This window comes from Silurus aristotelis, assembly GCF_946808225.1.
Source record: "Silurus aristotelis genome assembly, chromosome: 26".
Taxonomy (NCBI): domain Eukaryota; kingdom Metazoa; phylum Chordata; class Actinopteri; order Siluriformes; family Siluridae; genus Silurus; species Silurus aristotelis.
In genome coordinates, this window is record NC_139599.1 from 6,000,296 (window position 1) to 6,028,193 (window position 27,898).

The window sequence follows — 27,898 nt, forward strand, 5'->3', positions numbered from 1 at the left end:
CAACTGTTGTATCACCTTGGCATCTTGATGCTTAATGGCATCCTAATGGTACCTATTGGTGTCCAGGAGATACAAGTAGCAAGAGGTATTGTGTCAGTCCTTAATGGTATCCAGTAAACCTAATATGCCACCAATAGGAGGCAACAGGAGACACAGTTGAGACCCATAGAGACATTACAGATTCCATTAAAACAATACAAATGTAACGACTTTAGCACAGTATGTTATGCTTTGTACGGTTTGGTTACTTGAACCTGAATGGTATATGCTCCTCTAAAGTTTTTGTAGCTCCTTTAATAGCTTCACTTCAACATACATTATGACGCAATACATCGGCTAGAAATGCTTTAAATGATATTATGGGATGCTTAGCATTTTTGAATTTGAAGTGCGGACACTGTTATATAGGCTGTACATCAGATAGTCCCTGGTAATTTCGAAAATAAAAATTTGGTATTCTTTTGATGGGCAACCAATTAAAACCAGAACAAGTGACCACAACCAGGTCCTGCTCCATAACAATTTACGCTAATCAAAAAACAGGATTTTTTTGACTGAAACACAAACACGCTCATTTCACACACACCTTTCCTACAGAATAATCAGTGTAACTCAATCCTCCATCTCCAAGCAACAGTATCACCTGCATCCTGCTCCACTGAACTGGAATCATACTTCCCATTTAATGGATGAGGGAGTGACAAGTTAAAAGACCATCAAGTTCTTCCAGGAAATGAAATAATCGCACAGACATGAAAAGATGATATAGACGACCGGCGGACGAGACAAGCCGTTTCATGTGGTTCATGCTGAGCTCCACTTCCAGTGAATTTACACCAGATCCAGACAATTATAGAAAACCTAGAGACCCAGGCAGCCATGTAGAACTGCTCCAGTATCGGAAGACTGCATTCAAGTTAGATGACGGGTCTTTGGCGTCGATCCAAGTTTCCTTTCACTGGCATGCAGGTACAAAAAGTTGTAAAAGTTGTTGCGTAGAAAAAATCATTCCACATTGTTTACTACATTGTACAACTTATTACTTGTATAGGAGTAGTGCAATGCGTACAAATATATAGTGAAAATCTATAAAATCTTTAGCAGATGGAATATTGTGAGAGAGTACAACACAAGTTTGGAGATTAGTGCTGATATTGGGATCAAACCCGGAACAGAAACACACCTGGGGGCAAATTGTAAAAAAGAAAATTCAAGCTGGATAGTTTGAGAAGGAAAAAAATAAAACAGAACCCTCCGGTTGTACCCCAATCGATGGTAAAACTTATCCATCTAATTCAACTAATCAATACATACACATTTGCAAGAAAGCTTAGATGGAAAAAGGACAATCAAACTATAAGTAGGATGTAAAGTAGATACAGATGGAATTGTAGGAGGGCCTTTTTTTTTTTTTTAAACCACTGCTTTAAACTCGTACTCTTGTATCCTACTTTAAATAGATCGAGCTTTATCCATCTCTGACCCCAGCTGCAATAAAACCAAACTAAAACCTCTCACAGAAATTTCCTGTTTGAGTAAATAAGCCATCAGTGCAATAAAAAAAAAAAAAAGAAGCTTAAAAATGTGGTCTGGGTTGCATTAGCTGTGTTACGCCTTGTTTTATCTCTTAGAGCACTTTTACATCTGTTGGTCAAACTGTCAAGTCTATTTGGTGAATGGCGTGGAAGGAAAAAAAAAATAAACTGGCTGAACGGCAAACATAACTCGATAAAATAATTCTGCAGGAAAGAATGTCAATACATTTTTTTTCTGCCCAAGAAAGTATAGAAGTCACAAAAATCACCAGAGCGCTAAAAAAGATAGGGATGAACAAAACAATTAGATAGTTGAAAACCTTTTGTGTTTCGCAGCAATCACTTTTTGTTTTTTTTCATCGTCTTCGTGCTTTTTTCCCCCTCAGATTGCATCTCGTGGGTCAGTTTAACAGCTCACATCTAGAAAAAGCTTATGTGACCCAAAAAAAAAAAATTCATGGTTCAAGTCTTGAAAATTGGAGAATTTATTTTGCTTACGGCATTCAAACCACGTAGGGTTCGCTTGAAACTGTACCAAGACCAGAAGGTCACTCAGACTGTCTCAGATCTGTTGTCTTGGCTTGGACTCAAATGCAATTACTGCGTTCTCACCGAGAAGTCTGATTCCAAAGAGAATAAACTTTACATATGTGAAGAACACCAGTGCATAGACGCAGACGGTAGAAAGAAAGAATGAAAAAGAGAAAGAGCAGTGTTCACCAAATCGAGTGTCAAATTCAGGGGGTCCTGCTGCTCCACAGCCCTACTGAGACATGTTTTCCCCCTCTCGTAAACGTACCGAATTAAGTCCGGGAAGGCCTCGTTAATTAGCCGACGAGTCGAATCAGGTGTGTTAAATGAGCTAGAATGCTAAACACAGCAGTCTGGGAGGCAGAGTGCTGAAGTGTGCAGTGCTCTGAAGTCACACACAAACAGACTGGGATGGAGCGATGCACCCCTAGCCGTCATGGCTCAGGGTAAGATGTACTCAGTATGGATACAGCAGGCAGACTGACGTGTAAAGGCTAATTACACACAAACATGCACATATTTCAGAGCCGAGGTCGAAAGAGAGGCTGAGCGCACGAGTGTGTGCATGAGAGAGAGAGGGGAACATATTGCAAAAGAGAGTGAGCGGAGAGAAGGGGAGCCCAAGGCTGTTTCCAGAAATAATAAGACGGAATTCATCTACGTCCTTCCATTTCCTAGGTTGCGTTCGCCGAGAAAAAAAGGGGACGAGCACTACAAAAGAAGCTGACATACAGAATAAAGTACTTTGTGCATTAGTAGGCTAATTTAGAACAGCTATATAGAATACAGAGCCAGCCTTCATGTTGTGTGACCCATGTGTATGTGTAATATACAATATATCCACTTGTGAGCGCGTCCGTGCACAAATGGAGCACAAATGACAAGCGAAGCTGAAGAGTGAGCTGCTTTAATTTAATTGCATGTTCAGCCCTAGGTTATGTGTCCATTATGAAACTCCATACAAGCAAAAAAATTCAATGTAATCTAAATTCTCTGAGGAACAAAAACGCCATAGAGGGTATGCAGGGGTTTGGGGGAAAATGTGTAAAAGCAGGATAATTTCCTCAGAAGGCAGGAGCTACAAAACGCAGAGAGGAGCAGAGGAAAGTGTAAAGAACGAATGAACAGCGTTATCTTGGAATACGACACTGAGCTGTTCATTCATTCATAAAGAAAGGAAAGTGAGAGAGGAAGAAAATAGGAGGCAGAAAAAGATGGAGAAATGCCAGGCTCAAGCAAATGTTACTTTGCAATATGATTATGCGACAATTCAGGCTCGCTTTGCAACGTGAATCTAAGAACACAAAGAGTGGGAATTGAGTTTGCTGAGGTGGCGAATATAAGCCAAGTTCTCAACTATGCATCTGTCACAGTGTGTGTGTGTGTGTGTGTGTGTGTGTGTGTGTGTGTGTGAGAGAGAGCGAGATAGATAAAAATAATACACACACACACACACACACACACACACACACACACACACACACACTATATATACAGTGGGGCAAAAAAGTATTTAGTCAGCCACCAAATGTGCAAGTTCTCCCACTTAAAAAGATGAAAGAGGCCTGTAATTTTCATCATAGGTACACTTCAACTATGAGTCAAAATGAGAGAAAAAACAAATTCCAGAAAATCACTGATTTTTAAAGAATTTATTTGCAAATTACGGTGGAAAATAAGTATTTGGTCACCTACAAAAAAAAAAAAAAAAGCAGGATTTCTGGCTCTCACAGATCTGTAACCTCTTCTTTAAGAGGCTCCTCTGTCCTCCACTTGTTCCCTGTATTAATGACAATCATTATCAGTATAAAAGTCCACAACCTCAAACATTCAGACTCCAAACTCCAATATGGCCAAGACCAAAGAGCTGTCAAAGGACACCAGAAATTGTAGACCTGCACCAGGTTGGAAAGACTGAATCTGCAATAGTTGAGGTGTACCTATGATGAAAATTACAGGCCTCTCTAATCTTTTTAAGTGGGAGAACTTGCACAATTGGTGGCTGATTAAATACTTTTTTGCCCCACTGAATGTGTAATATATATATACACACACGTGTGTGTGTGTGTGTGTAAGTAAATTATGGTATTCCCAAATTAAAATGACTTGAAGCTGTAGTCAAAGTTGACCAATTAAGTCTGAATGTTATGTCAATATTTACACAGGGAAAGTTACGTTTAATAAGAAATAGCTTTAGCACCTGGTTAAGTCCATTTTCAAGCTTCATTCCAAATTTCCCAAATAACCTGTGCTGAGGTGTGATGCTCAGTTTAGTGAAAGCATATGACATCAAGGCCACATATCTTTTATTAACAAGTCTTTATGTGTAGAGGAAAAAAAGGGATAGAGAAGAAGGACTTGAAAACAAAAGAGGTGAAACTTTGTGTGTGTACGTGCGTGCGTGTGTGCGCAAAAGCAAGAGACAATTAAAAAGAAATTTAATAAACGAATCTTCTGACATACAAATCAGAAGTTGGCGAGATGAAACCGAATTCGACTATATAGCCAGATGTAATTATCCCAGATAAAAGGCTCATATTAAAATCACTGCAAAATTTGGTTCTATTGAACAACATGAGTTTCCAGCCTCATTTTCATATTCATCTGAATATAAAATAGCACTTGATACACAACAGATCCTATTGTTTTGCATTTATGTTACTCAAACCCAATAGATCCACTAAATGCTGCACTTAGGTTTGGTCTCAATACCGATTGTGTGAAATTGTTGTATTAATTCTTCTCTACATGTGCTTAACTCAACACACGCACTTGGTGCCTGTGTGTACTATATATAGTGACTGGTTACCCCTCATTTACCAAAGTTTTGGCTAGGCAATTACAGATTGAGTTAAACAGTGAAGAGTGTTATGAAATGGCCTCATTAGCACTACAAGGCAAGAAAAAGAATGCATACAATTATTTAGCAGGTTGCCATTTCCCTTTTTCACTGCATGACAAAAAAAAAAAAAAAAAGGACAAGTATAATCAATTAAAAGTCAAAAGGCCAGACCAAAAATGAAACATCCTGAGAATACTCGCTGTACTTGTCACTTTGTGCACTTAACAAGAAAGTGCTCTTTGTAGCAGGCACGCTACTGAGCTGAGGGCATCATTTTCACATAAAAACAATTAACTGTATAACTGGAGGTGGTGACCAAAGCAGCAGAACATATTAATCGCAGATTCGCCAGGCTGTATCAAAGCTACAGGATTACTCTGAGCTGCAAGCTTTCAATCTAGATGCCATACAGAGCGAAAGAAAATAAAATTATGTGGCCTCAAGCAGCAGCAAGACATCGGTGAAAACTAAAGCGATGAAAAAACGTATTATGATTATGTTCACGTTAGGCTATCATAGAGTATGGAGCTTAAAATCGGGATATTTGATTTTTCCAGCCACCTAAAGTTTTTCCTCCAAACTGTTACCACAAGGTTGAAGTCACACATTTGTATAGGAGGTCTTTGAATGAGGTAGTATTAAAGCTTGCATTCACTTGCAATTCACTCAGCATGACACTGCCCCTGTGCACAAAGCCAGCACCATGAAGATGTGGTTTTGGGTTGGGGTGAGAGATCTTTAATTTCCTGCTATAGCGCTCTCACCCCAATCGTACTAAACACCTTTGGTATGGGCTGGAAAGCTGACTGCACCCCGGGCCTACTAACCGAACATCAGTACTTTTTTTTTTTACTTTGATTTTACCAACACCCTTGTAGCTTGAATGATCTCCACAAATCTTCACAAATCACACTCCAAAAATCTAGTGGAACATCATGCCAGTGGAGTGGAGGTTATTAAAACAGCAAATTGGGTCTAAATATTAAATGTAAAAATGGTCAGGTGTCTACAAACCTTTATGCATTTAGTAAAAATAATAATCAGTACATTCACTTTGAGCCAACAGGTCCAGATATTTAGAGTTTATTGTATTGTAGCCTTTTTTATTTTTCTAATAAAACGAACATTTTCTCTGACCATATTAATTATTATTTTTTTTTTAATTGCTAATAAATTCAACTGGAAATGACTGGTGAAATATAGAGACAGTGGTGCATGTTAAGCCCTAAACCAGAACATATTACTAATAAAGAAATATTTTATATACATATAGGCTTCAAAATATTGAGGAAGCAATACTGGTTATGAGACAAATAAAGTAAAACTAATATTGGCACTGTCGGAACCATAACAGCACACATCTATTCTCCAGAGGTCTAACAGAAAAAAAACTGTAAATCTGTAACAAACTTTCTGTGGTTAGAGGGGGAAAAAGGACTGGGGGTGGTGAAAGAAACCAGGGTGCCTTTAGAATGTGTGTGTGTGTGTGTGTGTGTGTGGGTGTGGGTGTGGGTGTGGGTGTGGGTGTGGGTGTGGGTGTGGGTGTGGGTGTGGGTGTGGGTGTGGGTGTGTTTGCAACTTGTGGGTGTTTAAGTGTGAAGTCCTCCAGTGATATGAAAGTGCAGTGCAGTAGTGAAATTGAAGGAATCTTTGCAATGACCTTTGGAGATCAGCATGAGAATGTGAAGAACAGATGTTGCATTCTAGGCATGGGAATCTTCAGGGATGCTAATCATTCGATCAGATCTCCGGTCTGGGCTGATGTAACTAGATTATGAATTCGTTATGTGTTGTGGTGAAACTTATTGCTTTCCATAACCTGCTTTTTTTCCCCCCCTCTACATTAAGAGACCGTACTGCTTAAAAAGTTCCCAGATAATTTAAGTAGATAATAAGAAAGAAGAACTAGAAATAAATAATCTTCTGGGCTACACAATACAATGGTGAAATATCAAGACACAGAATTCTTTCCAGAACTTATCAACGTATTATTTTTCAATACTAAACCACATACTCTGGTCATATATAAAAGGTAAATTGTGGTACTAAATATTCACACTTTCGGTAATAAAATTTCACAATTCAGTGTAAAATATCACTTCAAAAGACATACAGTGTATGTGATTAATATACTGTATACAGACACATATGGACAAATGTTTGTAGACCCCTAAGCACAATATACGTTCCTGCTTTTTGATCATCCCACCCCATATTCAGTCCCCTATATGCTGTTATAATAATCTCCAATCTACTAGAAAGATGTTCCACTAGATTTTGGAGTGTACTTCTGGAGATTTCTGCTCATTTACCCACAAGAACATTAGTAAAGTCAAATACTGATGTAGAATAAGGAGGCTTGGGGTGAAGTCAGCATTCCAAATCATCCTAAAGGTGTTCAATAAGGTGGAGATCAGAGCTCTATACCAGGAGATCTTCCACTGCAATCCATGTAAAGCATATCTTAATGGATATGCCTTTTTGTACACAGTGGAATTCTTGTGCCGGAACAGGAATCTCCTAGTTCAAGTGAAAGGAAAAATTCATGCTACCGCATCCGAATATATCCGACTCAATTGTGTGCTTCAACTTTGTGTTAACAGTTTGGTGGAAAGACCATATACAGCTGAAAAAGGCCGGTGTCCAAATACTTTTGTCATTTTTATTGTTTCTGACCATGATGTTTTGTGCATCATCAGTACAAAATCCGGTCGGATGGAAGAAATCTATGTTTTAGCTGCGGATAAATTTCATTAGTTAAAGTGTGTGTGAACGCTGAAATAGTGCACACGTCAGGCTCCCAACTGAACAGACTGAAAGGAACACCGATCCCGATCCTGGCGATGTGCGTGCGTGTGTGTGCATGTATTTGATTGGCACATTTACAGTCCATATATGAGATACTGAAAAAGTACCAGAACTTACAATGTGGGGGTTTTTTTATTATTATGTGCGCGCACACACACACACACACACACACACACACACATTTACAGGTCATGCCTGAGTGAGAGGGATCTATCTGAAACACCATGAAAAGTGACAGAAAAAAGGCCGAAGATAAAAACGATGCATAAATATAAGAAAGCTGCTCGGTTCTGTCAAAGCTCATCTACTGCCTTGGGTTAGACAGCTTGGGTTTTAAAGTCAGAAAGAAAAAAAAAGAAAAAAAAAAACAAAAAAAAAAAACACACCCACACAAAAATGTAAGTGAATAGTCCTACACTGTGATTACAAAACCCTTTTTGATACATAATCTCTCTATTTCCTCACTATTACAGCTAATTAATGATTCTACTAACTAAGATTTTTCCCCTTTTCCCTCCTTTTTTCCTGTCAGGTGGGCAGATAAGCAGCAGCATTTGGCCTGTTGTCTGGAGAACCGAACAACTGTTCAAACACAGATTGGAGCAACACCAGTTTGCCTCCACAGCATGACCCAGGAATGACACTCGGGCCTAAATACCACAGGCTGAGTAAACCATGAAAAAATAAATAATAATAATAAAAGAAAATGTACGCACAGGTGTGGCTTTGTTTCATCTGTGAGAACCAAACAAAACAGCATTTATCTGCATGTACAAAACTGGTTTGTGGGGAAAAATTAAATAAAAATAAAACGCTGGATGAAATCGATGCCTGGCGGCTCTTCGATTCTGACGTGTTTTTTCCCCTCCGCAAAACCACGACCTTAAACCTTTGCATCATTGTGTTTTTCTGGAAAAAACAAAAACAAAAAAAAACGCAAAAGCATTTCTACATAAGTGCATTTAATCTGGTTCTTATAGGTAAAAAAAAAAAAAAAAAGAATTCAAATAGGTCACTTACAGATAAATTTAGTTATATAATACATTCTTACCATTTCCTTTAATTATTTCTGTTGAATTTATAATAACTTGTCTAAATTGTTTAAAATTAAATAATGTGGGGGAAATGAACCTTTTAGTTCATTTTTTTTATTTAAAAAAATCTGTTTAAACAAAAGACCTTTAAATGATAATTAACTAATAATTAAAATATAACCAGTCACAGAAACCATGAACAAAATATATAAAATTAAATAAAAAACAAAAAACGTATTTTCTTTGCCCAGAGTAATACTTTCTTATTGCTAATGTTTAGGTTAATTTAATATTTCTTAAGCAGGGTGCACAATGTGTGATATTGGACATGATTTGGTCTTCTGATACCAGGCGCACACTAAAATTTTTAATAGTCCTTTACAATTGTTGTTTGTCGGACTGTACAAACATGATCCCCATGTCACACTGTAGGATCTTAGTTGTCATAATGTGTAAGACAGTTAAAAAACTGACACGCAAGAAAAAAGTTTTTAGTAATTTGTCTCAAACAACAGTGGCCAAAATCATACAGTGTGCACCTGACGTGAGAATTAGGAAAAATCCTAAAAGATTCATAAAATCCTAGGTTAAAATCTGTAGCCTTTATCGCTGGTTTGACATGTTCACCGACAACGGATTATGGCAGTTGCGATCATTTGTTTCCTCCGATGAAATTCTGCCAGTGTTGCTTTCCTGCATTGTGACTTTTCCTAAGATGATCGTCAAACCAAGAACCAATAAAAGCGGCGAACCTGATTAGCGCGGCAACTGCAAACCAACTGATCGAAAACGTCTATGCGAATCAGGTGGACAGTACAGAAAGAAGCGAAACTTACCGAGTTACAGAGTGAAAAGAAGTATTTGTATAACTTTTTTTTTTAATCATTAAGGCATGTCATGAACAACATTAATGCTGTGGAACGTGGGTCTGAACGGGTCACGTATTGATGACGTAAAAACTTCAGACGAGTCTTTTGTGTGCGCATCAGTTTTTAACTGTCATACAGTCTGAAATCCTACAGTGTGACGTGGAGATCATGTTCATACAGTCTGAAAAGCAACAATCGCAAAGGACTATTAAAAATCGCAGTGTGTATTAGGCTACATAATCATCTTGCTTTTACGCATGCATCTTTTGCCCAATAAGCTGTGGCTGAGTGGTGGGTGTGTGGGGGGTGTAGCTACTTTTAATTAACGATTACAGATATGTCTTTTTATGCAAGTAATTATGTACCTTAAAATGATTTAGTTGTAAAATCTCAGGAACACCTGCACATCTGCTCATTCGTGCAGTTATCCAATGAGGGAACCATGTAGCGGCAGTGTAATGCATGAAATCCTGCAGAAACAGATTAGGGGTTCTAGTTCACATCCAGCAAGAAAAAAAAACAAAAACAATCTGTGACTCACTGGCATGGGGAATGATGGTGGTAGACTGGTTTCAGAAACTGCTGATCCACTTGATTTTCAGGCACAGTGGTCTAGAGTTTACATGGAATTGTGAGATAAAAAAAAAAAAAAAAGAAAAGAAAAAACGCCTCACAAATACACACGCACACTCTTCAATGAGTGTCAGTTCTAAGAACAGAGAAATTGCTCTGATGAAAGCAGTCAGAGGAAAGTATTTCTGGCTGACAAGAAGACTTTACTTATACAGCTACTCTGTACAACCATGGTGAGGAAAAAAGCATCTCAGAAGACACAAATATTAGGCAGAAGCAGAAACAGGTTATACACCTGTCAGGATAGAACCAGGGTCTGAAGCTTGATTACAAATGAATTTTTTTAAATCTAAAAAAACTTGACGGTTTCTGGCACAGACATCGCACATTAATTGAGTGCTAAGTGTACACAAATTAAATTTTAACGTACACTTATGATATAAAACAAGGAATAGACAAATACCCTCGATAACCCAAGTTGGCTAAAACATCGGTGCGTTGGCTTAGCAACCCTTAAATCCCGCAACAGTGTGTGTTGCTTCGTCTGTGACAATGCAGCAGTTACGTTAGCATTTAAACCTTCAAACATGCACGATGACCCGAAACAGCAGTGGTACAAATGCACGCGGATTATTGAGAACGCGGTCCACATAGAATAACCTCTGACACAATGACACGCCCACGCGAGGAGAGGCCAAATAGAATACGGATGCGAGCGTGTAGGTGGACGGCTCGGGTTTTAGTCCCGCTTGCCGAGCAGTAAATCAGCAGTTTTCTCTTGTAAGGCTGACCTCAGTCTCCTGCAGCTTCATAAAGTACGTTAGCTGGCAGAGCCGAGGTCGGAGCGCTGCTGCAGGCCTCCAATAACACTCAATTAAACACACACACGCCATCAGACACCACTGCTTCACACACCTGTGAACACAACTGTGGTATGCGCTCAAGATTGGTATACCATTTTTCTCAACGTACACACTTCCTTTCACAAGAAAAAACAAAACAAAAAAACACTTCTGCCACACAAACATACAGGGAAGTTATACTACACGCTGACGTCCATAAACCGTCGTCTGAGTAGCGATTCAAAGTTCTTGTGTGATCTCGCAGCTGCTGCATCTTTCAGCTCAGACTAAACAGCAGTTCCAAATGTGCTCAACAGCAAACTATCCTGACAACATTTCCACAGCATGTGAAAATGACGACATCAAGAACGGTCTGGGAGAAAAGACCGTTCCTTTAGCGTTCCTTTAAATGTGCTGCGATTCTCTCGAATGATACACCACTCATTTAAAAGCATTCAAAATGTTATTCTTTATACTTGTTACAAGAAAAATGTCAAGAATGACTATCAAGTTCTTCATTTTCAATTTAATTTGAACATTTAAACAATTCGATTATTCATTATTTTAAATAACGCTGCACCACAGATTTCTGCATAAGAAGACATATGTTACGAATGAAATTCAGATTTGTAATTATTTACTGACCGTAATGTTTTCATGTTGCTAATACACTATAGAGAGGTTTGTAGACACCTCACCGCGTGAGGTATATCTGCTTTTTAAACACTGCATTCCACATTTTCACTAGTTTTTGAAGTGTGCTTGTGGTGATTTGTGCTTAATCAGCCACAAGGGTGTCGGCAAAATCAGCTACTGATTGAGGAGGGTGAGGAGGCCTGGGGTGCAGTCAGCGTTCCAGTTCATCCCAGAAGTGTCCAATAGGGTTGAGGTCAGAGCTCTATAGCAGACCACTTAAGACCTTCTACACCATCTCAGATAAACCATATCTTCATAGAGCAGGTTTTATGCAGAGTGACATTGTCATGCTGGAGCAGGTTTGGGTCTCCTAGTTTAAGTGAAGGGAGAATTTAATGCTACCACATCCAAAGTTATCCTATAAGATTGTGTGCCTCCAACTTAGTGGTAACAATCTGAGAAGAGAAAAAAAAAAAAAATGAAAGGCAGTTATACCTTCATGGAGCTGGCTATGTGCACAGGGGAACAGTCATGCTGGAGCAGGTAAGATTTAATGCTACCTCATCATATAATGAAACACATATGACTGGAAAAGCCTGGTGTCCCAACACTAACTTTCAATAGAATGTATTGTTCCTCAGAAATAAGTATTTGCCAATCTGGGAAGTGAGAAGGAATATCAGGTATCTTTATAATTGACTATACAGTGTATGCTCACTGCATAGGGTAGAACTTAAAAAGGTGTGTACAGCATATAACTGAGAGACCACCTTTTGATTTCTCAGGAATTTCTAAAATTTTGATTTTGAAATGTATTTTCAACATTGCACCATGGCTCATTACTAATGAGTCAAGCGGCATTAAAAACACAGAGTGGAAGGATTGTTTGGACAACCATGCATTAGGCATCTGAAAGTAAGAGAACATTTGGATGGGATTGTTTTTTCCCTTTGAATATGCAAATGTTAAGCCAAACGTGATTCGCATTTGAGTGACAGGATTTGATTTGTTGATGGCCCTTCAAAAAAAAAAAAAAAAACCAACCACACACACACACACACACACACACACACGGATCGACGTGCTACATTAAAACTTATATGGTCGCACACCTGAGAAGATGCATTACGGTCCACTTCAAATTGCTGACCTACTGTAAAACGAAAAACGCATTGCAAAACGGAAAAATAAAACCTCTAATGTTGTCTCGCCTGAATTTGTGAGCGCACGGCAGACAGCGGCGTCTCTACGGACGACGCGTGCGACGAGAAAGCAAAAAAGATGGGGGAACTGATGATTTAATTCACGAACAGGTGCCGCCAATTACGGCGCGCCGCTCCTCCACACCCCTCCTCTCCGCTTCACGCTTTCGCAGAAATTGGACACCCTGGTGCTGACAGCTCGGCCCGAGCCACTAAAAGGAGGAAAGAAAAAAGAAAGGAGGGAGATGCTTTTTAAAAGGGCACAGTTGGTGGCTGGGACAAGGAGCTGTCTGTGTGCCTGTCTTTCTAAAAGCTCATCTTTTTATCCAAGCTGTCTCACGTGAGACGGAGCAGGCAGGGTTTGGACAGCGACTTCCTCCCCTCCCCTCCCCTCACCACCTCCTCCTCCCGCAGTCCAGGTGTTCAGACGGAGGCCGTTTTCCGTCCCAGAATGCACAGCAAGCAAGCAGCCAGCGCAGCAGTCACAGCTGCCAATCTCAAACAAACGAAAGAAAAAACACAGTGCGCAATGGGAAGCGGTGTATTATGGAAACGACAGATGTGTACATCTTCTCACACAAAGACATATGCACACACACACTGCTTTTTTTTGACACCGTTCGAGACAAGCGAGTTACTACTCCAGCAATTTATAGCACAAGCGGAACGGACCGTTATTTCCCTCAAACACTTAGACGCTTCGCTGCACAAATAAATACAGATGCTGAAACTCATGAAACAAAACACCTTCTTCAAAAATGTTGGAATATGTTTGGGGAAGCGGGAAAAAAAAAAAAAATAAATAAAAAAAAAAGGCTGCCATGCCTACTTAAGCTACATTTAATAGAGTTACAAGACGAGTTCAGATTTAGGTTTCCCTAAATCTCTAGTGGAAGAGGTTTAGGTTTCCCTGATCTCTAGTGGAAGAGCGAGCATCACTTTCAACACTATCTCTCCCAGATCAGATGATTTACACTTGTTGATGGAGTCTATGTATAGATGGATTTTAGGTTCCGATCATAAAATAAGTAACTAATCGCCACAAGAAACCATCAAATAAAGAAGATCTGGAAAAACACCCCATTACTTGCTTATTATAACATGGTTAGCTAGATTTTGATAAAGGACAATATATTGTACCAAGTTTTTCCTTATTATTGAGCTGGAATTCCCTTTGAAAGGGATAGCTGGTAGTAATTGATCATCTGAAACATCATACTGTGTAAAGGCCGTTATTTTCACCATACCTTGGGCCACCAAGTTTTATGTTAAAGATATTTTCGTTACAACAGCAACCAAGGCAAGTTGAAGGGTGAAGGCAAATACGTCTTTTGAGACACGCGCTATCTGCCCTCCTCCACATACTATTTGCTTACGGACACCACCAACTGGCTAGTGATTGACAGAAAAGAGAGGGGGGGGGGTGGATTAACACCCTCTCTGCCACCCATTACAGCATGACTGGGTGGCAGACACCTTTATTAGCCTTTACTCTATCCAATTGTCTTGGTTGAGGGAGGCGGTAACTTGGTGGTTAAGGAATTGGACTTTGGATCTAAAGGTCATGAGTTCAAATCCCAGCCACACCAAGCTGCCACTCCTAGGCTCCTGATCGAGGCACCTTAACCCCATAGCTGCTCAGTTGTACAAATAATATAAATGTAAGTCGCTCTAGAGTACATCTGCAAAATGCCGTAAATGTAAAATGTGACCAATTCTGCTTTCTTAGACTCAAGGTGCATTAATGATCATTAATGACACAAATTTTCACCCAAATCCCGGTCATTTCGTGTCGTCTGCTAACCAGCATGACGACACACGCTACAACGGGACATATTTAACAAGGCGGTGGGAACAATACGGCACCGGATCCATACCGAATACCAGAGCACCGCCAGGCCAAAAGGAACGCACCAACACCCTCCCTGAGAATCCCAGCACCAGCATGTCAAAGAAAACCTGATGGAAGGAGCAGGTCAGTTGGCATGGCAACAAAGCTAAAGGGGAAGCAGGCAGTCTGTGTGATTGGCCTCCGAGGAGGACCTGACACACAAACACCGACAGACTTTAACACACAAATGCACACAAGCGAGCTTTTGAGTGATCTCGGGAAGGCGGCAAGACCTGGAGTTGCCCCGGAGTCAGACAGGAAGGATGTGTTTGATGCCGGAGCTAACAGGTAGATGGGATTCATTTTTGTTCAGACATGCTCTCCGGCGCTTGTGCTTAGAATCGCAGGATTTTATCCAGCCCACCAGATGGACGAAAGCTTGTCCAGCTAGATCAGCAGGATGTGTAGAGGTCAGGGTCAGATCTCCAGAGGAGACATTCTTCAAATCATGCTTCGACTTCAAAACGCACGCACTTGTAAGTGCAAGTCCAAGTGCTGATTACCTTTCCCCCTCACCAAATTACACTCTATACAACCACTCCAGTTTTCTAGTAATAACCAATCACCTCGGTCCCTGTGATAAAGCAGGGGGACAGACACTAATCCTGGTGCCTTGACACCATCTTTTCAGGTGTGTGACCATGGCAATATCCTAGCTACCTCAGCAGAAGGTCTTGCTCCAGCTCAGCCACAACAGAGACAAAACAAAGCTTTCTGTATTATTACGGCTTGTTACGTTGCTGCTTATTATACGAAACAGCTTTTCATTCCCCATTAATTTATTACAAGTTTTCCGCAGCGTATTTCAAAGCCGTTTAAAAGTGCTTTTGTGTATGCAAAAACATCATAAAATGAAATAAAAATATATTGCGATTAAAACCGTGAGATCGATAAAATAAAAAATTATAATTTAAAGTGCAACATAGGTTGCAAAATAACAGTGAGTGCTTTACACTAGACACAATGTTTTTTATTATGAAACAACTATTATTATTATTATTATTATTATTATTACCACCACCACCATCAAATTAATAATAATAATAATAATAATATTTAAAAAATCTACAATAATAATCTTTCGGCTGCTCCCGTTACAGCATATCATCCAATAATACTTATTAAAAATAATAAAGAAATTCTATCCATCTATCTATCTATCTATCTATCTATCTATCTATGCATGAAATAAAAGTGATTAAAAATTAATGAAAAAGTGCAGTAAAAGCTTGATGTTAGCCACAGAATGGTTTTAAAAGGTATAATAAAAAATAATAATAATAAGCCACAATAATGAATATAAAAAAAAATAAATAAATAAAAGAGACTAAGGATTAATTAAATTGGCAATAAAGCCCTCAAATATTTTCAATTTTGTAATAAAATAAATTTAAGAAACTGAAACTACTATCCTTGATGGAAGTTTTTTTTTATTCAGGAGTAAACTAGTCAACATTCAATCAAATACATTGTTATCAATACAAATTGCATATCATATGTGCAATAAGTTATAATCTCTCCAGCACCTGTAATGTTCTTTTCAATATATTTTTTTAGATATAAAATATTGTTTTTGCCGCACTGAACTGGAATCAGACGAGACGTAGCCTTCTGGGAAAGTAGACATTTCGAAGCATTTTAGATCATGTCACACATTTTCCTCAGAAAAAAAAATTGTAATCATAAAGTCAAAGCCGGGTAGGTTTCACACTCCTTTTGAATAAATCACACTCCTTTTGAATAAATGAATGAATCAAAGACAACATGTCAGAAGTGCCTTTTTTCTTATTCTGGATGCGACACTATCTAGCAGGATCTAGGAATCTAGCACACAATCCAGAGAAGGTTCTACTTCTGGCCTTTTGGATGTATGATCATGCCGAGAAAAAGCCTATTCGCCGAGTTGATGCTGACTGCGCGTAGGTTACATAGTCGACGCTCTCATATAATGTGATTGCATGAAAACGCACACCTTTGATCCACCTTCCTCCCTCACACATACAGCCACTCTGTTCCTGCCCCAGTAAACATGTTAAAAGGTACTTATGGCTGTGCAGGGCATTACTGCAGCCTGCAGCAGATTTGTGATCCACACACACACACACACACACACACACACACACACACACACACACACACACACACACACACACACACACACACACACACACACACACACACACACACACACACACACACACACACACACACACTTCAATGAGCACTACAGCATCAATCATTGCAGATACCACGCTGTTGGCACAAGGGCTCTGGGGAGGCAGAAAGGGGGGAGTCTGGAAAATTCCATAAGTAACGAAGCTTATGAAGCGAGGCTCTGGGATGAGACTAGTGGCCTGACAAGGTCAATAAGCTTTATGGCCTGCTAAACTGCTGTGAAAAACTCCCAGGCAGGCATAGGTGCTTTTTTTTTTTTTTTTTTTGGAAAGGGTAGGCACGGGGGAGTCGAGCGGCCTGCTGTAGCTTTATTGCTTCATTCTTCTTTCTTTCGGGCGTCTAGTTATTTTAGGATTCGCGCTGACCCAGGTGAGTGCTGATACATACCAACTGCGAGTTGTTCGAGATTAAGCATATGAGCAGAAGCAGCCTTTTCTTGTTTCTCATCACTCAACAGCATAGGTATGGGTTTTTTTTTGTGTGCCAGAAGCGCTAAAGAGTAAATATAGTACTGAACAAGGTAGCAGATCAACGGCAAAAAACCAACCTCTAGCGCCTGCCAAAATAAAAATCACGTGTGGTCTTTCGGTCTCGGCTTTCACGGCTGCTGCCCATGCGTGAAGCATTGTAGTGCGAGAAGTTTCCGTAATTTGGCAAAGCTTCGCTGTTAGCCTTCCAGTATGACTCTTTGAAGCTTCGCTAATAAATTAATAAATCAATAAATAAACGACCATGAAAAAGCTTGAAGCTGAACATACGTCAGGTCGTTAGCTTAAAGTCGGAAATTGAACCTGTATTTCCTGTCCTAGCGTGCGCCATGTCCTACTGAGCCACAACTCAAATGGCTGTCAAGTGACCTACATTCAAATCAATGCCCTTAGCTGGACATGTGTTCTATATCGGTCACTTACAGCCTGGCAGGAAAGTCTCTTATTGCGTACCAAGTTAACCTATAATACAAAAAATAAAGACAGGAAGCAATCAGTTAAACCTGTTAATAATAGTGCTGACCTACAATTCACACACGTTACCCCCGCATGTTGCCCAATATCTACTGACATTTGAGTTGTGCGACATTCTAAAAATGTTACCTTCTTGCCAGAGTGCTTATAGCACTGCACAGTTGACCACATAAAAAATGTATTAGTGACTGCAGGAAGTCCAATAAGCTTCATTAAATCGGCTTAAACGTTAATTTAACTTGGATTTATGATGAATTAATTATGTGCATTAATACATGCACAACTATGCATAACAGGCTAGAAACGATGACTTTATGGAGTCTTTATTCCCTCCTAATACCCATTCATAAAAAAAGATTTCTTTTTTCAGCTATAAGGTGTAAAAATCTCGTATAAAGATTTTATTTCCGAGACCGAATATTTTAATGATGCGCAATCCTTCGGCTTGCTGTTTACTCATTTTTCCAACATCAATTTTCAGAAAATAACGTTTATCTATAATATACTAAGTGAAATAAGTTACATACTCGCAACAGGCAGATCAGGGTTTAATTTGTGTACACAGTAAAATATAACTGGAGCGTGTCATGTTAAACAAACGAAACGCTTTCGGTTGCTGAAGTCAATAGCGAGTAAATGGATTGAAGAAGTGAAGCTTCTTTCTCAGTTTGCTGGATGAATTAAAAATATTAGTAATAAATAACAATAAAACGAAGAATTGGTACTGACCATTATTCCAACAGCCTGAGCTGAACATGTTTAGGCAACTGTGAATGAAAAACTGAGCTGTATTCTGCTTGTCCCGGACGCTAGCAATTTATCCACCCCCTGTACTGAATTCTGACCTAGAAACACCATTGATTGGCCAAACACAGTGATTGCAGGGTCAAACAATCACCTCTTGGGGAAACAATAAAAAAAATAAAAATTGTTCACGCCAGCAAGCATGAACAATTTTTCCACCACATCAATCTTCAGTAGTCATGCATAACATTATGGTCAATATAATGGAAAACCTGAAGAGATTTGTTTGGTCAGCTAGTGAGAAACAAGACCTCGTTGGTGTGTGGTCACAGCACAGATCCCAAGAGGTCTGGAAGTGATGATACAATGCACAACCTCAACACAATAGATAAGGACAGATGATTAAATCGTGAGAAGGTATCACAAATCACAGTCATTTAGGAGGATCTAAATGGAATGCTTGGGGAAACTAAGCCCTGGTGCAGCATTGCTAAATATTGGTATTGAGACTGCTATTAGTCAAAGTACTGAATTGGATTTGGCAAATTGAAGCTACAGATTCATAATCAGGTCTTAAGGTTTGTGAAAACCTCACCATCAAACCCAAATGTGTTTCTGTCCCCAAACTGCAGAGTTGTACACAATTGTTTTTACATGCTGTAGTAGAACAGGTTCTCTTGAACTAAAAAAGCACAACGTGGTCCAGCATGACCATACCCCCGTGCACAAATCAATATTCTTGGTTTGAAAAGGTTGGAGTGGAAGAATCCTGTGTCCTGACCCATTCAATAATATACCTCCTCCAGGCCTGCTAATCAGACATCGGTGTCAGATCTCACAAATGCTCTTGTGAGTGAAGGGACACAAATCCCCACAACAAGGTACAAGATCTAGGGAGGAATCCATTGTAGAAGAGTGGAGATCATAATAAGAGCAAAAGGGAGGATTCAAGCAGGAGTGCGACATTTAAAAAGTAGGAGTGAAAGTCAGTTGCTCATGTATTGCACATTGTTTTAAACACAGGACAAAGATCCGCCTTAAAGCATACCACCATTACAGTCTCGATCCCGGGTACTGCACGGGTGTCAGACCGGTTCAAAGCAGGATCTCAAAAACTGGCATAGGGTGCAGAGAGTTGTGCATCTGCATTAGAAACTGCTCACCAAAGCTTGATCTGCATGTGTGCATGTTCTCACATTCAACGTCTCTGAATGCTCACTTCAGAGCAGTTGTGATTTTTTTAGCGCTCTTTTTTTTCTCTTCCAGTGACTAATGTTAATGTAACACAACAGGAGCACTGATCTCTGATCAACCATTCACTCGAAGCTGCTTCAAGCACTCTCTTCCAAGATCAGATCAAGTAGGCTTTGTGGAGGCAGCGGCCTCTGGCTTGTGTAGGAGTACGAGTGTGATAAGAGGAGGCTATTCAAAGCACGTGAATCATCCGGCAAACAACTTGATTTTCAAAACACATGCTTTTTTCTTTTTTTGAGAGACCGTTTACCATTTCCCATGGAAGCAGTTCCTTTTGTAATTTTTCTCTATATTATTCTTTTTGGTTCTATTGTACAAGCAGTAGAAGGGGGGGGGGGGGGGGGAGGTAGGCCATTCCATAAAAACAATATCCTTATCACGGCGTGCAGGGGTTAAAGCCTACGAAATAATGCCGTAAGAACGAACAAAACCCATCAGCGTAAATGAGGTTCAGGTTTCCTCGGTCATTTCTAAGTCTCTTTACGGCCCACAGAGGGAAATACTCATATGCAGCATAACATTTTGTGATGAAAAGCATATTATGGTGTTTGTATAGAAGGAAACGGCCGTGTGTAATGGAGGTTGCAGCAGTGGCGAGGCTTTTTCCCGACGCTGGGCCATGGGCCGAGTTTCACTGGGCTTACTCCAGCAGTTCACACAGGCTGCCCAAATCTCTCCAAATCCTCGCTCTTTTAATGACTGCTAGCGTCTGTTTAAGCGCGACCGCTCAAAAGCTGCACCTGATGCATTAATTTTGTCAACTCTCCTAGCGATCTTTTAAAACTGCTGCTTTTTCCGCCCGTATGCAAGTTCCGTGTTGCGCTACTTCAGGGAGCGGCAATTATAAGCAGGAAAACCTAAGAGTTAAAAAAAGAAAGTCTTTTAATCTTTTTTTTTTAATGCCTGAAAATGCATGGACATGCTTTCCTTGGTTTACTTCTCGTGGTGGAAAGCAGCTGCCGCACGCAATCAAAGGTCGCTTTGTCATTTCCTGGGAAATGCAATAGCCCTAGAGTGTCAGCAACACCTCATTTAAGTGTGTACGTGCATGTGTGTGTAAGTGTGAGGTCGCCTTGTCATGCCGGTATGCCATCTCACTCCCCAGCCCCGAGGAAGCAGGGCCGGTTTTTGAGGCGTGCTCCTGTGGGTAGACGCACAAGAAGAAGAAAAAAAAATTAAAGGTTGCCTGAAAGATTAACCCGGCTCCCTTTTATAGCCCGCGACAAGAGGTTAAATCACTCGTTAAAGCCTGCTGCTATAACCTGAATAATTAGATCATGAATATTATAGCGGCTGACTCAGTCACACCGCGACTGATCAATCGTGGCCGCGTTGGCAAGGAGCAGAGTCGGGGATAAGCCTCCCGCTGCACAGAATGCCACGCTTCCACAGGGGGCTGGTCTAATTAAGCCGAGGGCGGCGGAGTCAAAGAGGACGCTGTGAGCCAAAACAATTTCTTTTCCTGCCTATAACGGAGCCAGGCAAAGCTTTTTTCAACTGGCTGTTTGAAGGCCGGTGGCACACTGACCCCATATCCTGCAATAACCAACGTCCATCCGATTTGGTCTCACTTCACTCACTACTCATCCTCGTCCAGTGCTTTTCCATTAGACATCGTCGTATAGCATGAGGAATATAAGAAATATGAACCCAGCCATTACTGTATCTTGACTTTCCCTCAGCCAATGAACCCAAATACAAACCATAGCATGTAGGATTCATTGGTGGTGTCCAAATCCCAACTCATTTTAATCAGCATGGAAAAATGTGAATCTAAAATTTAGCAGATGACGTTGGGAAGATCGCAGTATTCAAGGTAATTTCATGTTTAATCAATCGCAAAAAAAAGAAAATCTCAAGTCAAATGTGTTCAAGAAGAAAAAAAAACATTTCCGGAAACACATCCTGTGAGGAAAAACTTCCTCCTGTTAAACGAATGAACAAAGTGAAAGAAAATGTTTTTATAATGCGTTTTAGGCGAAAAAGCAAACCAACCTATGACTATGTTTTTTAAAAGCAGTGCTATACAGTCAGAAGCGGTAAAGCAGTCAAAGCTAAAATAGCAAAATACCAATATCTCCTTTAAGCAAAAAAAAAAAAAAAAAAAAAAAAAAAAAAAAAAAAACGCTCTCTGAGCAATGTTCCCTGTTTACCTTTAAAAAAAAAAAAAAAAAAAAAAAAAAAAAAAAAAAAAAAAAAAAAAGGTAAACAGGGAACATTGCTCAGAGAGCGTTTTTTTTTTTTTTTTTTTTTTTTTTTTTTTTTTTTTTTTTTTTTTTTTAAACAGCGTAGTGTGCAGAGTTTCTCTGAGCTCTGGATCTCTCAGCAGAGGCTAAGAGTGTGTGCTGTCAGTGAAAGCTGTGATATATAGAGAGAGAATATTTGTCAAGCCTGAAAGATAAAACCTCTCCAATCTATCCTGCTCTCTTCGGCATCATGGGAGCTTGTGGTTCCCCTCGGCAGGTGAGAGTCCCTATTAGTTACAGGAAGCTCCAATGCAGGGACGGTCAGCGGGAGACGGGGACCCTGGGACGTCGAATACAGGAAGACAAACGGTCGGGCCGTGAGCGAAATTTCGGGCGCAGATTTAGCCAAATAGCCTGATGCCGATGGGGTGCTTAGTCAAATTTTTCACCATCCCTCCCCCTCGCCGTGCTCAGTCGATCATACGCTGCAGTGGAGCTCGCGATCCACATGCACACTACATCTGTAAAAGCCAACCCGGCAGCCTCACGCGTTAGAAAAAAGTAGGTCAAGCAAGGTTACGAGCTTTTTTTAAATGCTGAAAGTTGACTTTTGTCCTCAAACGCTGTGCTGCTGTAATGTGGACTGTGTAAAAATAAAGAAATAAATAAACCAACACCACACACACACACACTCAACTGTTTAATGCAACCATGCCAGAAAAAATATGTAACCGAAAAGTGCACTCAAGCGAATATGCCCACAAGCATGCACACATAAATACTCACACCCACCCCCCCACACACCCCCCACCCCACACACAAGTAAATCTTGAAAACATGTTTGTATTACATTACATTTGACAAATTCCTTTAAAAATGCATGTGGAATTTAATCACTGAGAAGATTTATTATGTGAATGCATTTAAATATTAATAAAACCTATAATGTTGCATAAACTATGCATTCATATTGCATAAACCACAGAAGGTGAAAACTGAGGCAAGATCATCATCATAAATTATGTTTCAGAGATCTAATTTATTTATTTATTTATTTCCCCGCTACAGTGGTTTCTTCTCATCAGTGATATTTAGCACCCCCGAGATATGCGATCTTTTATGATAATGATTATTATTATTGTTATTATTATTTAAACATTAAATCACATGGCACGGTCAGATCCCACTGCATAATCTGACATTGTGCACTGCTATGGGATTTGTCCATAAAAAAACTAAACTAAACAAAAACCAGCCCTGTTAAAAGCTGTCTATTCAAAGTAGCAGAAATAGCTTATTCTAGGGAGAAGTCAGAAAAAAGAAATTCAACACCCGGATGAATAGGGTCGAGCTTTATTCCTACATTGTGCATCACTAGAGTCGTGGAGCATGAAATCTTAACACACTGCAGTTTGAATATCTTTAATGATTATTTAAACAGGACATTTTTCCCTGGTTTATTTACAATGGTTGAGTCATAGAGTATTTTGTTATTAATTTTTTTTGCACCCCACCTATACCAAAAGACTAAAACATGCATGTTGTGGCCTAGATCTCTTTTTCCTGCCAATAAGATGTTTCCCATGAAAATAGGTTTATTTGGGTTTGACTCCACATGCACTTTGCCTAAGATGCATACAGAACACAAAGACATTTCCCTTCAAGGAAGTCTGTAGTTTTCAGAACTTGTGTTGTAAGAAATGTCAAAATTTTTTTCCCATGGATGCTTCATGTGCATGTGAACAATCCACATGCTGGTCCACTCAGCATCCAAACCATGTACTCATTTCACCGACTGCCCTCCACATGATACTGAGGTGTACTCGTGTGCACGAAAAGCCTTACATAAAAAAATAAAAAAATATATATAAAATAACCCACGTCATGTGTTCAGCGCATGTGGGATCGACTCCTGCTTGCACCGGTTTCCGGAGCGGCCCAGGAGGCTGCGCTGCTTCTGACGCGGACATTAAGCCTCTTTCTCGTCTGTCACTGCACCTATCCTCTGCCTCCTGCTGTTCTCTATTTCGCTCCATCCGTCTCCCTTTTCTTCCTTCCTTCCTTCCTTCCTTCCTTCCTTCCTCTCTTCCAATCACTCACACCCACACTCTCTCTCTCTCTCTCTCTCTCTTTCTCTCTCAGCAAGTCATACATTAGCACGCACAGAAGTCTTCGTTCCCGGCACTCATCCGATGTGAGATTGATAACTGCAGCGGGCAGCGCTGATAAATCAGTCTGAGCCGCGAGGTAGCAATCAGATGGAGCAGGTCTCGCCTCATGCCAGTCCCTGACTGCGCGAGCTTTTTGATTTAGTGCGCAATGACTCAACACTTCTTTCTCCTGCTTTAAAGACACTTTCTAGAAGGCTGCCGCCGTGCAAAGCGGAAAAGAATGCCGAAATTTGTTAAGACACATTTTTTTTCACCGCTTCAGTGCACTCCAAGCATTGTTCAGAGTCTTTTGCATGACAAATGACTACAAGCTGAGGAGTATGAAATGAGTATGGGAAAGAAAAAGAGAACGAAATAAAAGCTTGATGTAGAGCCTTGATCTAAAGCCAGCACTCAAGAGCAGGTACATTACATGTAATTATGTCCTACATCCCGAAGCACTTTTCCTCCAAAGCCTGTCATTTGATCCTATTTTGTGCACACCTCACTAAGGTTTTGTAAATAATACATCTATTCGCTACATCTATTCGACTTGGGACACTCCTGCAATGGTTCTGACCAACCATCCATCCTTCACGAGCGCAGTGCTATAATCCTGAAGGAGGCAGCTGAAAACACTATACAGTGTTTCAGTAGCAGCACAAAGAGCATAAAAGCTCTTTGTGAATACTTAAGAGAAATAAGGAAGGAGAAAAGAAAAATACTGCTGAAATTCAGGAGCCAACGCACTCAAGTAAACAGTGTTCAAATTACGAGCACAAGGAAACATTACTGATGCATTAACAACATTCATGAATCACTTTACAGCAGTTGCTTTTAGGAACTTCTGCTGATTAACAATGGGAAAGCAAATTTCCTCTCAAGACAGTCACAAAAACTTTGAGAGGAGGGTTAGCTATCGATTATTTTACTAATCGAGTGTTCTACCGATTAGTCCATCGATTAATCAAGCAATCAGATACGAAGTAAATTTTCTTCATTAAAGAGCAACACTAAAGACACATGAAAAAATAAGACATGACCTTGTTCTTGAAATGAAGAAGTCATTTGTTTCCTTGTTTTGAAAAATGAAAATTTTTATTGCTGAAATTGCATTCTGTGAAAACTACCGTATTTTTCGGACTATAAGCCGCTACTTTTTTCCCACGTTTTGAACCCCGCGGCTTAAACAACGGAGCGGCTAATTTATGGATTTTTCCTGGGTTTTTCCCCAAACTTTTAAGCCAAAAAACTGAACCCCATAACATTAGACTAATGAAATTTCCGAACGGAAACGAAAAAACGCACACACACATGCAGTAATACCGGAAGAATGCAGTGACGTGCTGTTCCCAAAATGCCGCTTTGCTCTTAAAGGAGCCAAAACATATTTCACCCGTTACACTGTATAACAGACACTCTCTTTCGGTAAAGCCTGTGTAAAGTTCATTAGTTTTAGTGTAGACATCTGCGGCTTATACACAGGTGCAGCTTATTTATGTAAAAAAATAAAAAATATTTGTAAAATTCAGTGGGTGCGCTTTATAGTCCGGAAATTGCGGTAAACAATTGGTGCATTTGATTGCCACATTACATCAAAGTGCAAATACAAAATATATAAACAAAACATTAAAAATCAATTTCAAATAACTTTTTTAAATTTTTTTAATTTTCAAATAACAAATTTAAGAAAAGATCAACGCACCGACATGGTGTTTCCTTTATGTTTACGTTTCCACGCAAAGGTTGTGTGCACTATCTGTGTTGCCAATTCCCCTTCTCGCCTTCTGTGTTTCCACGTTTATGAATGAGACCCCAGAGTGGTCCAGAGTTTAGTGGGCAGTTTAATAATGGTTCATGGAGAAACAGTGCTCTGTGTGTGGTTAAATAGACTAAATGAAGCACAGAGTCAAATTAGCTTTTTTTTGTATTCGAATCATTGAAGAATCGCTTAATTTATTTGAATATTTGAGAGTACAAAAATCCCCCGCTTTACCGCGGTTCAATCTCACGCGGAATTGCATTTGCCATATAACTAATTTGTTTCACTGATTTTCCCGGTCTCTCGCGGATAGCACGATAAACTAAAAAACTTATAGGGAACTGTTTTTATTGAGTTTTATGTTGAAATAATTAAATGTATTAATACAAATAATTAATTATAAAATCAAAAGTAAAATGTAAATACTGTACAGTACTGCATACATAAAATAGCATTTTTGGGGTGGCGTCGGTTTATCGTGGTTTTTAGTACCTTGTCCATCAGGTGTTGGAAAAAGCTGATGCTTTTATTTATGCTAGCTGGCCTGCTAGTTACAATCATCAACACAGCATAACCCTATAAATGTTAGCTTCTTGGTTTGTAACTCTGCTACGTGCTACACATTACAATATTCTAATTTCTTAACACGTAGTACTTGTTTACATAATACAATACAGTACTATAATGCAACCTAGCTTATACAATAAAAAGCTCTATTGCAAGCTAGCTTGATGTTTATTTTACACAATAGAAACCTCTGTTAGCTAGTTAGCATAGTGACTATAGAGCACGTTGAGGAAATCTAACAGCACTCCTCTGTCTACATCAACAGAACTGAATAAAGCTTTTCTCCAGCTTTACGTTCCTGAGTGTTCACATCTCTGAGGATCTGTCCTAGCACCAGGACAACTCTGGTTAGAAGGTGGAACAGCGTCTATTCTTCTTGAAAAGAATTCAGAAAGTTCATCTGTCTAATGAGATTTTAACTAGCGTTTACCACTATCATTGAGACCATCCTAAAACCCTGCAAAGGATGATAAACCCCCGCATAACACAACATTAGCCCCTAACTACCTGCCACTGACCACCTTCACCATAGTGGATGTCTACACAGAGCACACATCATCAAGGGACTCCTCACATCCCAGTCACAAACTGTTCAAACTCCTTCCAGGACACACAGGAACGTTCACACCAGAACCAGCAGATTTAGGGCCAGCTTCTTTCCAGCAAACATCACCTTACTGAACTTTACACCACTAGCACATTGATGTCTCTTTAATGCTTTACTGATTTTACTGCCCGTGATAATCATACAGTTCTCCTGCAAACTGTACAATCTGTACTACATCTGAATAATTATAATAATACATAATTCTAAATTCACAATACATCCTAGTTTATCTTTACCGTATGTATATAATCTTGGTACAGCTGTACATACAATGGACAAAGTCTACTTCATATTGTATACTTATAATTTATATTTTTCTACATTTATTGTGTTTTACACATCCCATCTTTTGAAATGTTGATTTTCACTTATAGATCTTTACACATTATTAATGTACTGTACCCGTAGCCTTTATATTTATTTGCTGTATGAATATTAATATTTATCTGCACCATGCTACCGCTTGCACTTCTGGCAGATGCTAACAGCATTTCAAGTTGTTTATATCATGAAACTTTCTTCAATAAAATCCCTGATTGTTAGCGAGCTTGTTAGTGACACCAGGTTTATTTCTTAGACAATACAATACTTATAAAGCTACCTGGCTTGTAAGTGCAGCTTCATACTTATTCACACAATATAGAACCCTAATTATGGCTAGTTTGCTTTGCTTCGTTTTTAAGTTTTACACAATATTTTCATTTTAGCTCGTCGGCTTAGTGACAATG

At 39.6% G+C, this 27,898-nt stretch overlaps 1 protein-coding gene across 9 annotated transcripts in view; it reads right to left on the reverse strand.

Annotated features, from left to right (window-relative positions):
* Positions 1-27,898, reverse strand: part of fam222ba (family with sequence similarity 222 member Ba) — a 72,970-nt gene that overhangs the window by 32,732 nt on the left and 12,340 nt on the right. Inside the window, exons 3-6 of one of the 9 annotated variants that reach the window (XM_083531607.1) lie at positions 12,783-13,084; positions 12,166-12,329; positions 11,680-12,040; positions 10,161-10,231 (exon numbers count right to left, since the gene is read on the reverse strand). The exons of 3 other annotated variants lie outside the window; for them this stretch is intronic. The gene's annotated coding sequence lies outside the window, so the exon portion shown is untranslated. Of the gene's footprint in view, positions 1-9,984; positions 10,090-10,160; positions 11,300-11,352; positions 12,710-12,782; positions 13,085-27,898 lie in introns of those variants that run through there. 5 more of the 9 variants (XM_083531614.1, XM_083531609.1, XM_083531613.1 and 2 more) reach the window with 5 other exon arrangements.